An 18,345-nucleotide genomic window follows, 5' to 3' on the forward strand; every position below is an offset into this window, starting at 1 on the left:
TTGGGTGAGAGGCGAGGCATAGGGAAGGCTGTTGGATTAGGGGCTAGGTCAGGGCTCCCACCCTGGAGCAGGAATAATGGACTGGCCATCTCTACTCGATGTCCCCCCAAGCCAGGGCTGTCTTTACTGTCATGGCCTAGCTGTACTAGAACACAGCAGTGACTCCTTCATCTCTCTCACACTCCCTCGTCTCCTTATCTCTTTTCTACCCTTCTCCAAAGTCCACTCAATCTATGACGACTCCCCCATACTGCATATCTCTTCCCAGCCTTCTCTTTCCACACCTTCTCTCATCTACCTCTTACTTTCTCTATCAATCCATTTTATTTTGCTGTTACAGGATGTGTGAAGAGCACTGTGAAAGGCGCTTTATTCCTGAATCCAGCTATCCGTAGATCTATAGGTGACTCCTCGCTTGCTCTGTTGATCTTTGTTGTGTTTGTTAACCATGTACAGTAGTCTCATCGTTCTACTCCCTGTCAATATACTGTGGTCTCAATCACACTCATCTAATGAACAGGCACCCCACCCAGAGCACGTCACTCCATCAACTGTCCTGCTGTCTGCAGCTAGGGAGAGCCAGCAGCACAGGACTTAGTGAACAAAGCAACACATATTGTGAGTGTGACTGTATCTGTGTGTACGGTATGAGAGAGGGGAAAGAAGAGCGATACAGAGACACAGAACGTCATTGTTCTCTACACTCAATCATAAAAGTTCACTTTCCAAAGCACATCTTTGTTTTTTGTTTTTTACCTGGAAGCCATATCAAATATATCTCAGATTATAAGTAAATGCATAGTAACAGCTCATTACCACAATTAAACTAAACAACACAGCCTCTGTCGACACATCATCTGGCTTCAGACAGAAGCTGTTGAATATTTTTTTACCGCAAACATAACATACAGTCTGCAAGCGTATGAAATATACATAACTCGGCATCTAGTAGATATTCAGTTTTCCCGATTATAAACAGATAGAAATGCCATGCACCACAAGTGATTCATTTTAATAAAAAGGCTTACTTCAAGTCTAGCAAACCAAACACTATAATTTCAGTACAACATGCAGTTGAACACATGTACAGTATATAAACAATCAAGAGAATCTCACCTGCATTGTCACTGCACTTGTTAAAAGTCCACCTTTAGTGCCTGCAATATTGTGGAGAAGTATATGGTCCAATGGTCATTGATGCCCTTTTCGGAGTAAATCCGGCTGATAGGAGACAGGAAATGTATAGTCCTTGTATCACGCTGCCTCCACAGAATTCGTACACCTACAGTAGACAGAGAAGCACTGCGTCACTGTACTGTCTTTCTTGCATTCTTTATTTACTTCACTCTCTGTGTTTCAGCCTTCGCTATCTGTCTGTCTCTCTCTCACTCTCTCTCAACCTCTTTTGTTTTCTCTCTCTCTCTCTAGTAGTCTCTGAGTCTCTCTCACATGAGCACGCTTTCTCGCTCTTCCACAATTACAGCTGCAAGCTACAGTCCACACAGAGCAGCTTCTCTCTCCCAGTCTCTTTCCCCCACACTTTCCCTCCCCCTTCTGTCTCTCACCACTCCAAGCGACTTATATGCCCTATGTCTTGTGCGCTCTCTACACTCATAAAAAAGGTGCTATCTGTCCCCATAAGAGAACCATTTGACTAACCTTTTTTGGTTCCAAGTAGAACACTTTTGGTTCCTGATAGAAACTTTGAGGTTCCATGTAGAACCATTTCCACAGAGGGTTCTACATGGAACTAGTGCTGAGCGATAAGTGTTTTTTGAGCTCGATTCGGTTTTGGGTTCGATTATAAAAAAATAATTATGTTTTTTTATTTTGTTTACGATAATTTTTTTCAAAATTAAATGCATTATGAAATAATGACATTCAAATGATTTTAGAGCTTTTTAATTGAAATTCTAAAGCCAACAACAGTGAACATTCACATTCAATTATTTCTGTCAGGTCCACATTGGGTTGACATCAATAGAAAAATAGGAAATTGCTATGAAATAATACAATATTTCAGTTGTGTATATTACTTAGTTTTATTTGATGGCTTTATTATTTTTAATTCCTTAAAGTCATCATCTCATCTCTGCTCAGGCAGTAGCAGCTAGCCAGACAAAGTTATCTCTGCGCACCCTGTACTGTACTGTCTTTAGTCATCCTATTCAGCTAGGCAAGCCTGCCTAAGTATGTTGCAGAGCTGTCTGACAAAATTATTTGACTAGCTCTTCAAAGTAGATAACCAACCTGGACTGGGGGGTAGATGTAACTTAGTAAACGAAATCTGGGACACTTCAATTATACTGAACAAAAATATAAATGCAATGTGCAACAATTTCAAAGATTTTACTGAGTTACAGTTCATATAAGGAAATCAGTCAATTTAAATAAATTCATTAGACCCTAATCTATGGATTTCACATGACTGGGAACACAGATATGCATCTGTTGGTCACAGATACGTAAAACAATATTGGCCTCATTATGGGCCTCAGAATCTCGTCACGGTATTTATGTGCATTCAAATTGCCATTTTTTTGTTGTCTGTATTTTATGCCTACCCATACCATAACCCCACCGCCACCATGGGGCACTATGTTCACACGTTGACATCAGCAAACCTCTCGCCCACACAACGCCATACACGTGGTCTGCGGTTGAGAGGCCGGTTGGTCGTACTGCCAAATTCTTTAAAGCAACGTTGGAGGTGGCTTCTGGTAGAGAAATTAACATTAAATTATCTGGCAACAGCTTTGGTGGACATTCTTGCAGTCAGCATGCCAATTGCACGGTCCCTCAAAACTTGAGACATCTGTGGCATTGTGTTGTGTGACAAAACTGCACATTTTAGAGTGGCCCTTTATTGTCCCCCAGCACAAGGTGCACCTGTGTAATGATCATGCTGTTTATTCAGCTTCTTGATATGCCACACCTGTCAGGTGGATGGATTATCTTAGCAAAAGAGAAATGCTCACTAACAGGGATGTAAACAAAATGTGAGAGAAATAAGCTTGGGTGCGTATGGAACATTTCTGGGATATTTTATTTCAGCTCATGAAACATGGGACCAACACTTTACATGTTGAGTTTATATTTTTGTTCAATGTAGTATGATGTTACGAATTACAATTCGTATGATATGTTGCTAATTGCAATTTGTTATGAATTGCAAATAATGCAATATGTTATGAATTTGCAAAACTTCAAATTTGTTGTGGCTAACGTTAGCTAGGTGGCTAACACTAACCTTAACTAGGTGGCTAACGTTAGCTAAGCTAGAGGATAGGGTTAGGGGTTATTGTTAGGGTTAAGGTTAGGGTTGAGGTTAGGAGTTTGGTTAAAGGGATAAGGTTAGGGGAAGGTTTAGCTAACATGCCAAGTAGTTGCAAAGTAGCTAAAAAGTAGTTGCTAATTAGCAAAAATGTTAAAGTTGTACATGATGAGATTCAAATACACAACCTTTGGGTTGCTAGACCCAACCACCCCGACCAACCACCCAACTTTTGTTTTTGCCATAATTAACCTTCTGTCTTATGTAACCATACCAAACATAACACATCATACTAATTTGGAGGTCCCGGATTTACATTTACTATGTTACGTCTAGTCTATGAGACCAGGCTGAGATAAGGCATACTTTCACAAACTGTCTCTATCCCTCTCTCATTGTTGTGTTGTGTACATCTCCTATGTGGTTTATGCGGTCTGTGTGTATCTAACCTAAAGTAGCAGGCGTAAAAGTTTCTCTCTGTCCGAGCTGGAAAGAACAGCCAGCTTGCAGAGGTGCAAAATGTACTCAATAGTCATAGTTGAGTAAAAGTAAAGATACCTTAATAGAAAATGACTCTAGTAGTAGTGGAAGTCACCCAGTAAAATACGACTTCAGTCATTAGATTTTTATTTTAATTTAACTAGGAAAGTCAGTTAAGAACAAATATTTATTATTTACAATGACGGCCTACCCTGGTCAAAACCGGACGACGCTGGGTCAATTGTGCGCCACCCTATGGGACTCTCAATCACGGCCGGATGTGATACAGCCTGGATTCAAACCAGGGACTGAAGTGATACCTCTTGCACTGAGATGCAGTGCCTTAGACCGCTGCGCCACTCAGGAATAAAAGTCTAAAAGTATTTGGTTTTAAATATACTTAAAATAAATGGAATTGCTAAAGTAAAAATAATTTCAAAATACTTATATTAAGCAAACCAGATGGCACAATGTTTTTGTGGATAGCAAGAAAGACATCTGCCTCACCTGCCCTGAATGACGGGTTGCCACTGGCTAGTACACATGATTCAATTATTTTGGATAAGATATTTGTATTTGTCAAAAGGGCAGTTGAGCATCGTGTCACCAGAATAAGACCCTCGATATTTATTGGAAAGGAGCACCAAGCTCATCACCGTGCACTTTCAACACTGTGAAATTCATCATAATATACTTAATCTGTTGCCTAAGAAACTGCATGGTTTCCTGAGTAGTAGTGGGAGGGCCACACTCAATATCATCGCGTGACAAGTTTACTTCGATATGATGGAAATGACATAAATATTTGAGCATAAAGGCGTTTCCACCGCCATTTCTCGCATAATTAATTTTACAGACAAAAATATCCCACCATGTCGAACGAACAAATTAAAAACTGTTGATAAAAACGTGGTTAATGTAGTTAATTACGACATTTCTGCGCTGAACTAGGTTGAATATTTGGTTAATGAAAACTACAACTCCCTTCAGCCCAGTGTCCCACATAGTTCTTGACTTGATTTCTCTCGTGAATGATTTGATTTCTCTCTGGAGAAACGGCGCGTTGGGATCACAGAAATAACGAACTAAATGGAATTCAAGTCATTGAACCCACATCGGTCAATTAGTTGTTGAATAACCGGAGAAAAAAATACGAAATTTCGGTTAATCGCTCAGCACTTGCCCTCTCTCCAGTGCTTAATTTTAGCCGGATCCTACTGGAACAGGATCTGGCACCTCTCCGTCTTGGAACAGTTTCGTTTTGTCCGGATCCGGTACCTCTTCTGGCATGAAAAATAATTGTCACTTTTTGCAATGTAAAGATTCTAATAAACGTGATCAAAGTTCTTTAGAGTTGCCTCTTCTTTAATCCCCCCCATCTCTCACTACAATGAGATTCACTTTCTATTATCTCTCCCGCTCTCTACTCCGATAGAAATGAGCCTGCAACTCTCATCTCTCCAGCATTGCAATTCATAATGTCCTTATAGAGGCGCGCAAAGGGTTGAAATACATTTGACAAAGTTATGGTTACTGCTGTCTGTTGAGAAATAAATTAAATAGGCCTAGGCTATTGATGGATTCAATGTCGTTTTCATTGATCTCAGATTCTCAGTTTGTCAGTGTCTAAATTGCCTGTCATTTCGATCATTTTGTGCTTTCAAGACAACTTGGAACTCGAAAAAAAATAAGCCGAATCATGATGTCAGTGATCGTCAGGTCGGAAAGTCGGAGCTCTAGAAGAGGCCAGAGTGTGGAATTTCAAATTGGATGACCATCCAAAACAAATTTTTCCAGTCTGAGCTCGTTATTTCCCCAATTTCGCAGTTGTCTTGAACGCACTGAAGTCTGAAGTCGTAGATTGCCCAGCTCCGAGTTCCCAGTTGTTTTGAACGCAGCATTACAAAAGAGCGTGCCAAAATCTCCAATCGTAAAATGACGTAGAATCGCATTAAATGCGTTTATAAAAAGGCCAAACATTTTCTGGACCCTAGGCCACAAACCTTCTTTCCCATGTGGGCAACTTCTGTAAATGCCTCTACTTACTGCTCTATGCCACTACGCAAATGTGATGATATGCATGCAATGCAGGTCACCCCCCTCTCGTGCTCACTTGTTCCGGCAACTCCTGATTTACAAATTAGGCACTGTCTAGCTCTTTTTTTCTCCCTCAGTCAGTCTTTTTCCAGTAACTCCACAGTCAACAACGTCTAGCCTAGGGGTGTCAAATTCGATTCACAAGTGTCTGCGGGTTTTTGGTTTTTCCTTTCAATAAAGACCTAGACAACCAGGTGAGGGGAGTTCCTAACTAATTAGTGACCTTAATTAATCTATCAAGTACAAGGGTGGAGGGATAACCTGCAGACTCTTGGCCCTCTGTGGAATGAGTTTGACACGTGACTAACCCTTACCTAGCTCTCTCTCTCTCTGTGGCTTGTATTCTTTCCCCTGGCTTCCTTGTTTGGGGACTCTCTCCCTCCCCTACCTACTCGCTCTCTCCTCTTCCCCCTTTCTCTCCTTTCTCCCCCTCTCTACTCTGTTTCTCTCTCATTCTTCCACCCCTGGCAGTGCACTCTTAATCCCCCCGCCAGAGTCCATGCCCTTGTAGTGCCGAGAGCATACGCTGGCGACCGTCAGCCCAGCTCCAGTTGATGAGGTAGCAGCATATCGCTTAGGGGCCCTGGCATGGGTCACATCCTGCCACGGCCCTGCCGCAGCCTTCAGGGAGGCACCATCCTAGTCAACTCCCCCCTCCACTATCACTGCACTTCATGTGTAAGCACTGAGCATTCATGGCTGCTTCACCCAATCATAATAACTTATCACAATAAAATAACAACAGCTTGCAGTCAACGGTAGATCCACCTAGCCAGGTAAACACTTCTTTAATCACTAGATTGTAATACTGGGGTGGTGAACTATTAATGAATTACCACATAATTGTTAACAATATATAAATGAACGTCATATAAATGCACACACTCAATCTCATAGCAATATAACAAGGTCATTCTTCTTTCCGATTTGGATAATCTGGCAACGTCAAAGCATTCCCCCTAGCATGCCCATGTTTGTCTTGTCTTATAATGCATTTGTGTGGTATGGAGTCCACATACCTACAAATCCAGAAGGCTAAATTAAAATGGCGTGCTGACTGTTAATGGAGTGGGACAAACATATGACTTCACTGTCTGTTGTGGCTTCAAGCTCATGTAATGAATAATACAACAGTCTCCACCTGTATCAGTGCAGTCAATGGGCCTGACAGTTGCTATTTATATGTATATTTTCAGCACAGTGTCTTCCCTCCACGATCACACTCAGTCAACTTGTCCTTGAATTACACAGACAAGATAACAAAACAATACCCAGAGAAAAGACAGTTTATTATCTTCTTTTAAAAGCTAATCAGCATGTAGTGACATAGCCTGATGTAAAATAGAAATTCCAGGAGAAAAACTCTCCATGTAACTAAATTATGCTCTGAATGAAAGTAAGCTCACCCATGCGGTTAATTTGACTAATTTTCTGAAATGACTTTTGTTTCTCATGAGGCGATGTAGCTAGCTAATGAGTTTGTCGGTCCACTCCAGCTGAATAATATGTATAGAGATCCTATTAAATAACTATTCTAGTATTCTAATTCATAATTCTATGGTCATATGACCCACAATGAGAGACAACTGGGGAATGCAGCTGATTGGTAGATTACTACGCTGACATCACAATGTCAGACCTGGGAAGCACTGCTCCCATTGCCTTCCCATGCCCTCCGCCCATTTTCTCGGTCAGTCACAGCACCCCACCCACCCTTTTCCCCTCCCACTTAATGACCCCATACCTCATTATGATCTGCAAAGTCCCTTGGTGTCCTCTCACCATATTTATTTTTAATTAGTTCAATTTAATTGAACCTTTATTTAACTGGGTAAGTCAGTTGAGAGCAAATTCTTATTTACAATGACGGCCTACCAAAAGGCAAAAGGCCTCCTGCAGAGACGTGGGCCTGGGATTAAAAATAAAAACAATATAAATATAGGACAAAACACACATCAAAACAAGAGAGACAACACAACATATGGTCCCCCACAGCACACCCTATCTCTTTAAAGGTACGGCACTCTGGTAAGAATGTACTGTATTTTCAACCACATGGCTGTCAGGTAGAGTCATAGCATCTGTACTGAGAGTGGTGTTATTGATATTTTTGCTACGAGTGCTTTACTATGTAGATTCTCCTCTTGTCATTTGTGAATTATTCCATCCTGTCTCAGAAGCACTCTGATGTAGCCAATGGTAATGTGCAGTTTGAACCATAACAACGTTTTAGTAAAGGGATGAGGGATGGCACTGGAGAAATGAAACCACTTTCAAAATTATAGACAGAGTCATGAATGCAAGGACCTTCCACGGTATCAAAGTTATAGTTTTAACCATGTTTTGAGGCTATACAGTGTTTGTTTACATTCACAAAGTTATAGTTTTAACCATGTTTTGAGGCTATACAGTGTTTGTTTACATTCACAAAGTTATAGTTTTAACCATGTTTTGAGGCTATACAGTGTTTGTTTACATTCACAAAGTTATAGTTTTAACCATGTTTTGAGGCTATACAGTGTTTGTTTACATTCACAAAGTTATAGTTTTAACCATGTTTTGAGGCTATACAGTGTTTGTTTACATTCACAAAGTTATAGTTTTAACCATGTTTTGAGGCTATACAGTGTTTGTTTACATTCACAAAGTTATAGTTTTAACCATGTTTTGAGGCTACACAGTGTTTGTTTACATTCACAAAGTTATAGTTTTAACCATGTTTTGAGGCTACACAGTGTTTGTTTACATTCACAAAGTTATAGTTTTAACCATGTTTTGAGGCTATACAGTGTTTGTTTACATTCACAAAGTTATAGTTTTAACCATGTTTTGAGGCTATACAGTGTTTGTTTACATTCACAAAGTTATAGTTTTAACCATGTTTTGAGACTATACAGTGTTTGTTTACATTCACAAAGTTATAGTTTTAACCATGTTTTGAGGCTATACAGTGTTTGTTTACATTCACAAAGTTATAGTTTTAACCATGTTTTGAGGCTATACAGTGTTTGTTTACTTTCACAAAGTTTTAGTTTTAACCATGTTTTGAGGCTATACAGTGTTTGTTTACATTCACAAAGTTATAGTTTTAACCATGTTTTGAGGCTATACAGTGTTTGTTTACATTCACAAAGTTATAGTTTTAACCATGTTTTGAGGCTATACAGTGTTTGTTTACATTCACAAAGTTATAGTTTTAACCATGTTTTGAGGCTATACAGTGTTTGTTTACATTCACAAAGTTATAGTTTTAACCATGTTTTGAGGCTATACAGTGTTTGTTTACATTCACAAAGTTATAGTTTTAACCATGTTTTGAGGCTATACAGTGTTTGTTTACATTCACAAAGTTATAGTTTTAACCATGTTTTGAGGCTATACAGTGTTTGTTTACATTCACAAAGTTATAGTTTTAACCATGTTTTGAGGCTATACAGTGTTTGTTTACATTCACAAAGTTATAGTTTTAACCATGTTTTGAGGCTATACAGTGTTTGTTTACATTCACATTGTTTTGAGGCTATACAGTGTTTGTTTACATTCACAAAGTTATAGTTTTAACCATGTTTTGAGGCTATACAGTGTTTGTTTACATTCACAAAGTTATAGTTTTAACCATGTTTTGAGGCTATACAGTGTTTGTTTACATTCACAAAGTTATAGTTTTAACCATGTTTTGAGGCTATACAGTGTTTGTTTACATTCACATTGTTTTGAGGCTATACAGTGTTTGTTTACATTCACATTGTTTTGAGGCTATACAGTGTTTGTTTACATTCACATTGTTTTGAGGCTATACAGTGTTTGTTTACAATCACATTGTTTTGAGGCTATACAGTGTTTGTTTACATTCACATTGTTTTGAGGCTATACAGTGTTTGTTTACATTCACAAAGTTATAGTTTTAACCATGTTTTGAGGCTATACAGTGTTTGTTTACATTCACAAAGTTATAGTTTTAACCATGTTTTGAGGCTATACAGTGTTTGTTTACATTCACAAAGTTATAGTTTTAACCATGTTTTGAGGCTATACAGTGTTTGTTTACATTCACAAAGTTATAGTTTTAACCATGTTTTGAGGCTATACAGTGTTTGTTTACATTCACAAAGTTATAGTTTTAACCATGTTTTGAGGCTATACAGTGTTTGTTTACATTCACATTGTTTACATTCACAAAGTTATAGTTTTAACCATGTTTTGAGGCTATACAGTGTTTGTTTACATTCACAAAGTTATAGTTTTAACCATGTTTTGAGGCTATACAGTGTTTGTTTACATTCACAAAGTTATAGTTTTAACCATGTTTTGAGGCTATACAGTGTTTGTTTACATTCACAAAGTTATAGTTTTAACCATGTTTTGAGGCTATACAGTGTTTGTTTACATTCACAAAGTTATAGTTTTAACCATGTTTTGAGGCTATACAGTGTTTGTTTACATTCACATTGTTTTGAGGCTATACAGTGTTTGTTTACATTCACATTGTTTTGAGGCTATACAGTGTTTGTTTACATTCACATTGTTTTGAGGCTATACAGTGTTTGTTTACAATCACATTGTTTTGAGGCTATACAGTGTTTGTTTACATTCACATTGTTTTGAGGCTATACAGTGTTTGTTTACATTCACAAAGTTATAGTTTTAACCATGTTTTGAGGCTATACAGTGTTTGTTTACATTCACAAAGTTATAGTTTTAACCATGTTTTGAGGCTATACAGTGTTTGTTTACATTCACAAAGTTATAGTTTTAACCATGTTTTGAGGCTATACAGTGTTTGTTTACATTCACAAAGTTATAGTTTTAACCATGTTTTGAGGCTATACAGTGTTTGTTTACATTCACAAAGTTATAGTTTTAACCATGTTTTGAGGCTATACAGTGTTTGTTTACATTCACATTGTTTACATTCACAAAGTTATAGTTTTAACCATGTTTTGAGGCTATACAGTGTTTGTTTACATTCACAAAGTTATAGTTTTAACCATGTTTTGAGGCTATACAGTGTTTGTTTACATTCACAAAGTTATAGTTTTAACCATGTTTTGAGGCTATACAGTGTTTGTTTACATTCACAAAGTTATAGTTTTAACCATGTTTTGAGGCTATACAGTGTTTGTTTACATTCACAAAGTTATAGTTTTAACCATGTTTTGAGGCTATACAGTGTTTGTTTACATTCACAAAGTTATAGTTTTAACCATGTTTTGAGGCTATACAGTGTTTGTTTACATTCACAAAGTTATAGTTTTAACCATGTTTTGAGGCTATACAGTGTTTGTTTACATTCACAAAGTTATAGTTTTAACCATGTTTTGAGGCTATACAGTGTTTGTTTACATTCACAAAGTTATAGTTTTAACCATGTTTTGAGGCTATACAGTGTTCGTTTACATTCACATTGTTTTGAGGCTATACAGTGTTTGTTTACATTCACAAAGTTATAGTTTTAACCATGTTTTGAGGCTATACAGTGTTTGTTTACATTCACAAAGTTATAGTTTTAACCATGTTTTGAGGCTATACAGTGTTTGTTTACATTCACAAAGTTATAGTTTTAACCATGTTTTGAGGCTATACAGTGTTTGTTTACATTCACAAAGTTATAGTTTTAACCATGTTTTGAGGCTATACAGTGTTTGTTTACATTCACAAAGTTATAGTTTTAACCATGTTTTGAGGCTATACAGTGTTTGTTTACATTCACAAAGTTATAGTTTTAACCATGTTTTGAGGCTATACAGTGTTTGTTTACATTCACATTGTTTTGAGGCTATACAGTGTTTGTTTACATTCACAAAGTTATAGTTTTAACCATGTTTTGAGGCTATACAGTGTTTGTTTACATTCACAAAGTTATAGTTTTAACCATGTTTTGAGGCTATACAGTGTTTGTTTACATTCACAAAGTTATAGTTTTAACCATGTTTTGAGGCTATACAGTGTTTGTTTACATTCACAAAGTTATAGTTTTAACCATGTTTTGAGGCTATACAGTGTTTGTTTACATTCACAAAGTTATAGTTTTAACCATGTTTTGAGGCTATACAGTGTTTGTTTACATTCACATTGTTTACATTCACAAAGTTATAGTTTTACACCATGTTTTGAGGCTATACAGTGTTTGTTTACATTCACAAAGTTATAGTTTTAACCATGTTTTGAGGCTATACAGTGTTTGTTTACATTCACAAAGTTATAGTTTTAACCATGTTTTGAGGCTATACAGTGTTTGTTTACATTCACAAAGTTATAGTTTTAACCATGTTTTGAGGCTATACAGTGTTTGTTTACATTCACAAAGTTATAGTTTTAACCATGTTTTGAGGCTATACAGTGTTTGTTTACATTCACATTGTTTTGAGGCTATACAGTGTTTGTTTACATTCACATTGTTTTAAGGCTATACAGTGTTTGTTTACATTCACATTGTTTTAAGGCTATACAGTGTTTGTTTACATTCACATTGTTTTGAGGCTATACAGTGTTTGTTTACATTCACATTGTTTTGAGGCTATACAGTGTTTGTTTACATTCACATTGTTTTGAGGCTATACAGTGTTTGTTTACATTCACATTGTTTTGAGGCTATACAGTGTTTGTTTACATTCACATTGTTTTGAGGCTATACAGTGTTTGTTTACAATCACATTGTTTTGAGGCTATACAGTGTTTGTTTACATTCACATTGTTTTGAGGCTATACAGTGTTTGTTTACATTCACAAAGTTATAGTTTTAACCATGTTTTGAGGCTATACAGTGTTTGTTTACATTCACAAAGTTATAGTTTTAACCATGTTTTGAGGCTATACAGTGTTTGTTTACATTCACAAAGTTATAGTTTTAACCATGTTTTGAGGCTATACAGTGTTTGTTTACATTCACAAAGTTATAGTTTTAACCATGTTTTGAGGCTATACAGTGTTTGTTTACATTCACAAAGTTATAGTTTTAACCATGTTTTGAGGCTATACAGTGTTTGTTTACATTCACAAAGTTATAGTTTTAACCATGTTTTGAGGCTATACAGTGTTTGTTTACATTCACATTGTTTACAAACAATGGAGTTAAACAAGATTATATTTTGCATTCTGATGGGGTACAACAGTTAAACTAAGGTCATAAATAGATGTATTGAAAAGTTGTTGACAAGCAGCCAGCAGCCAGTCCTCCAGACTGCTGCCTGAGCACCTTTGTCTGCTCACACAAGCTGTGCTCTGCTTTGATACCAACACAGAAATATATAGAAAGTCACTGATTTAATATTTCATATTTGTAACGAACATCTAACAACAGATGTCTGTTTGTATGTGGTCTGACAGAGACTTGAGGACAGTGAAGGTCAAATGCGTAAGCATCATAAATGATTGCACTCTGAAGCAACAAATCTATAATTTAAACTGTTGACAGGATTATATCTTTGCCCCTTGGTGGAGTCAATCAAACTAAAAGACGTCAAGAAAAGTCAAGAAAGTCCACAGCCCACTTGCCTGACTCCTGCTATTCAGAAGAGTACAATTTTTTATTAAGGGTCTGGAAAAATACACAACACTATTTACATAGATAGAGAGGCTCCTCAATGGGAGCAGCACTTGTGAATACAATTAATTCAACTGAAATACAATGAACTCTTATGACTCAGAGCAATGGATTTGAAATATTCTTTCAAAATAAAATATCAAAGAAATGAATGACGTCCAGAGTTACAAAATTCCTGTAGTTGTCATTCAAGACTATGTGATAACTTGTTGATCTCAGGAGGTTTTGAATGTTATATGATCACATATGACTCAGGCATTTGAGTCACCTGGTTCAAAGGGACAGTTCACCATCCTCTGATTGGCAATCAGTGTGTGGTGTAAACCTTTGTTGATTCCGTATTGAATAGCAGTGATTGAATCAACGTGAATAGCTTGAAACATTCATGACTAAGACCTTTGTATAGACAGACATAGCTATCCTGATTTGTGCTGCAGCGAAAATAGAGAGGATGCATAGTACAGTAATGTGAAAGTGTAACCATACAGCTGAAGAGTAAAGGCTGGTAACAGTGCACCAACTCGTCTCTTTCTCCTGCTTTAAAAACCTTTTACTGCAGAGGACTACATCAGTGTCACACAGAGTGTTTCTTGGTAGTCAAACAAATCTACTTTGAAACAAAAGTACTCCACTCGTAGGAGTGGTTTGTTCATAACCATCCTCCTTTTTGAGGCCACTAGGTCATTTGACTGCAGGAAAGGGCTACAGCTGGAATCCTTAATTGGTGAAACTGCCACATCCGTTTGGGATTACAACAACAAAGAAGTTACTGCAAACAACCAACACTGTTTTTCCCTCTGACATTATTGCATGCGTGATAGAACAGCACAATATGTACTGCAATTTTCTGACGTCGCTGCCGGAGTCTCCTCTCCTCTGTTTCAACAACAAAACAAAAACAATAACAAAAAAGACGCACACACACACACAGATTTGGTCCTCAGATACTCAAGAAGTTCTAAAGCTGCACCAATGAGAGCATCTTGACTGGCTGCTTCGCCGTCTGGTATGGCAACTGCACCGCCCTTGACCACAAGGCTCTACAGAGGGTGGTGCGGACAGCCTAGTACTTCTCTGGGGCCGAACTCCATGCCATCCTGGACGTTTATACCAGGCGGTGTCTAAGGAAGGCCCAGGAAATTGCCAAAGACTTCAGCCACCTAAGCACATGGACTGTTCTCTGTGCTACCGGAGCAACGGGTCTCAGACCAACAGGCTCCAAGATAGCTTCTATCTTGAAAGCAATTAGACTGCTGAATAGCTTCTCAGACTATCTGTACTGACTCTACCTGCACTGGCTATATATACATACACATGTCTCTATCCACACACACAACACACACACATAACACACTCACGCATACTGATGTCACATACACACACACACACGCCACCACAGACTCACACCCAGCATATGCACTGCTGCTACTTTTCACTCTTATTATTATATTTATATATATACTGCTCAAAAAAATAAAGGGAACACTTAAACAACACATCCTAGATCTGAATGAAAGAAATAATCTTATTAAATACTTTTTTCTTTACATAGTTGAATGTGCTGACAACAAAATCACACAAAAATAATCAATGGAAATCCAATTTATTAACCCATGGAGGTCTGGATTTGGAGTCACACTCAAAATTAAAGTGGAAAACCACACTACAGGCTGATCCAACTTTCATGTAATGTCCTTAAAACAAGTAAAAATGAGGCTCAGTAGTGTGTGCCTGTATGACCTCCCTACAACGCCTGGGCATGCTCCTGATGAGGTGGCGGATGGTCTCCTGAGGGATCTCCTCCCAGACCTGGACTAAAGCATCCGCCAACTCCTGGACAGTCTGTGGTGCAACATGGCATTGGTGGATGGAGCGAGACATGATGTCCCAGATGTGCTCAATTGGATTCAGGTCTGGGGAACGGGCGGGCCAGTCCATAGCATCAATGCCTTCCTCTTGCAGGAACTGCTGACACACTCAAGCCACATGAGGTCTAGCATTGTCTTGCATTAGGAGGAACCCAGGGCCAACCGCACCAGCATATGGTCTCACAAGGGGTCTGAGGATCTCATCTCGGTACCTAATGGCAGTCAGGCTACCTCTGGCAAGCACATGGAGGGCTGTGCGGCCCCCCAAAGAAATGCCACCCCACACCATGACTGACCCACCGCCAAACCGGTCATGCTGGAGGATGTTGCAGGCAGCAGAATGTTCTCCACGGCGTCTCCAGACTCTGTCACGTCTGTCACATGTGCTCAGTGTGAACCTGCTTTCATTTGTGAAGAGCACAGGGCGCCAGTGGCGAATTTGCCAATCTTGGTGTTCTCTGGCAAATGCCAAACGTCCTGCACGGTGTTGGGCTGTAAGCACAACCCCCACCTGTGGACGTCGGGCCCTCATACCACCCTCATGGAGTCTGTTTCTGATCGTTTGAGCAGACACATGCACATTTGTGGCCTGCTGGAGGTCATTTTGCAGGGCTCTGGAAGTGCTTCTCCTGCTCCTCCTTGCACAAAGGCGGAGGGAGCGGTCCTGCTGCTGGGTTGTTGCCCTCCTACGGCCTCCTCCACGTCTCCTGATGTACTGGCCTGTCTTCTGGTAGCGCCTCCATGCTCTGGACACTACGCTGACAGACACAGCAAACCTTCTTGCCACAGCTCGCATTGATGTGCCATCCTGGATGAGCTGCACTACCTGAGCCACTTGTGTGGGTTGTAGACTCCGTCTCATGCTACCACTAGAGTGAAAGCACCGCCAGCATTCAAAAGTGACCAAAACATCAGCCAGGAAGCATAGGAACTGAGAAGTGGTCTGTGGTCCCCACCTGCAGAACCACTCCTTTATTGGGGGTGTCTTGCTAATTGCCTATAATTTCCACCTGTTGTCTATTCCATTTGCACAACAGCATGTGAAAGAAATGTATTGTCAATCAGTGTTGCTTCCTAAGTGGACAGTTTGATTTCACAGAAGTGTGATTGACTTGGAGTTACATTGTGTTGTTTAAGTGTTCCCTTTATTTTTTTGAGCAGTGTATATTTATTTAACCTTTATTTAACTAGGCAAGTCAGTTAAGAACAAATTCTTATTCACAATGACAGCCTACCCGGCCAAACCCGGACGACACCGGGCCAATTGTGCGCCGCTCTATGGGACTTTCAATCACGGCCGGATGTGATACAGCCTGGATTCAAACCAGGGACTGTAGTGACACCTCTTGCACTGAGATGCAGTGCCTTAGACCGCTGTGCCACTCGGGAGCCCCAGCCTCCTGTACATGTACATATTTACCTCAACTACCACGTATCCCTGCACATTGATATGGTATTGGTACTCCTTGTATATAGCTTCATGCTTGTGTGTTTTATTTCTCGCTTTTTTTATCATTTTATCTAAAACTCTACATCTTTGGGAAAGAGTTTGTAAGTAAGCATTTCACTGTTGTATTTGGCGCATGTAACAAATAACATTTGATTTGACACACACACACACACACACACACACACACACACACACACACACACACACACACACACACACACACACACACACACACACACACACACACACACACACACACACACACACACACACACACACACACACACACACACACGTGAAATGCTAAATGTAATGTAATGGCTGCTGGCAGATGGGTGTTTTTATCTGTAGACGTACCTGTACATCATGTCCTGTCCTGTAGTGTGATACCCAACACAACACACAGGTTCCAGTCTGGAATCACAAGCACTAAGGACAATCAGTGGCTGTGACAGTGTGACATAGAGCCACAATGACGTTACCAGTCTTATGTAACATCAGGCACTAAGAGCATGACAGTTCAGAGACATCAACAGCATTACAGTGCCAGGCAATCCATCCCTCTGTCCTTGCATCAGTCATTGCGTTATGCCAGCCCGCCCACTTGTTTCAGAAACATGAATGAATGATACCGATGAGACCATCTGAGAGACAATCTGCTAACTCGTTAGCCCTGACACAGTTCCTATTAACAATGGCTGTTGTATATGCTTTAATTACACTGATGAGGTACATGATACTGTTCAGCCAGTATCAATCCCTAGATCTACAGCAATATAAGTACACGACAACATACTGTACGTTGTACGCTCACCTCTTTGCTACAAAGCACTGCAGCTTTTTTTCTGTTTGTCAATGAAAGCCTCTCATTTTACATTTAATCGATACTATAGCAAAATAATTTTGCACGGACAAAAGGAGGATGGCTATGAACAAACTACTCCACTCCAACGAGTGGCCATAAGAATGAGATCGCACACTGATGCATGTCAGAAGGTGCTTTCAACTGGGATGTGGTAGTAGCCCTGTCCTGCAGTCAAATTATCTAGTGGCCTCACGGGTGGAGTGATATTCTTATTTTTCATAATTTAATCATTTATAAACATTATTCGATTTTTTTTAATGCAGAAAACCCGGTGTTTCTATGTCTAACAGTTTTGTTATATTCAGTATTCTATGACGTATATAAAGTGTAATATTGGGATGCAAACTCAGAATTGAATACATCAGATAATGACCAGATCTCCCAGTGGAAGAAAGTCACATAATACTACAATTTCTTTCCCCAACACCAGCAAATTCTTTAGTTGCAAGGCTGGACTTTTCCTAATGTTGTTGAGAGACAAGAAGCAAAGGGACAGACTAATAGTTTACTCAACTTTACACTACTAGGCTACCTGTTCTCTCTCCCTCTGTCAACAGCCAAGTGGAATTCACATGATTTCACAAAGCTGGAACTCAGTCAGCTGTATAAGGAAATAAGCAAACAGGAAACCACTCACCCAGAGGCGGTGCTCCTAGTGGCCAGAGACTAATGCAGGGAAACTTAAATCAGTTCTACCAAATTTATATCAACATGTTAAATGTGCATCCAGAGGGAAAAGAATTCTAGATCACCTTTACTCCACAGACA

General features: G+C 39.1%; 1 long non-coding RNA gene across 2 annotated transcripts; it reads right to left on the minus strand.

Moving 5' to 3' along the window:
• Positions 1–206: 206 nt before the first annotated feature.
• LOC115186372 (uncharacterized) lies at positions 207–18,149 on the minus strand. 2 transcript variants are annotated; one of them, XR_003875723.1, is made up of 2 exons: positions 17,070–18,149; positions 207–1,282 (listed from the first exon to the last, which is right to left on the minus strand). It is a non-coding gene; the product is annotated as an uncharacterized LOC115186372 (long non-coding RNA). The 2 variants fall into 2 exon arrangements; XR_003875724.1 differs by lacking the exon at positions 17,070–18,149 and adding an exon at positions 1,660–1,688.
• Positions 18,150–18,345: the final 196 nt, after the last annotated feature.

Source organism: Salmo trutta, unplaced genomic scaffold (assembly GCF_901001165.1).
Source record: "Salmo trutta unplaced genomic scaffold, fSalTru1.1, whole genome shotgun sequence".
NCBI lineage: Eukaryota > Metazoa > Chordata > Actinopteri > Salmoniformes > Salmonidae > Salmo > Salmo trutta.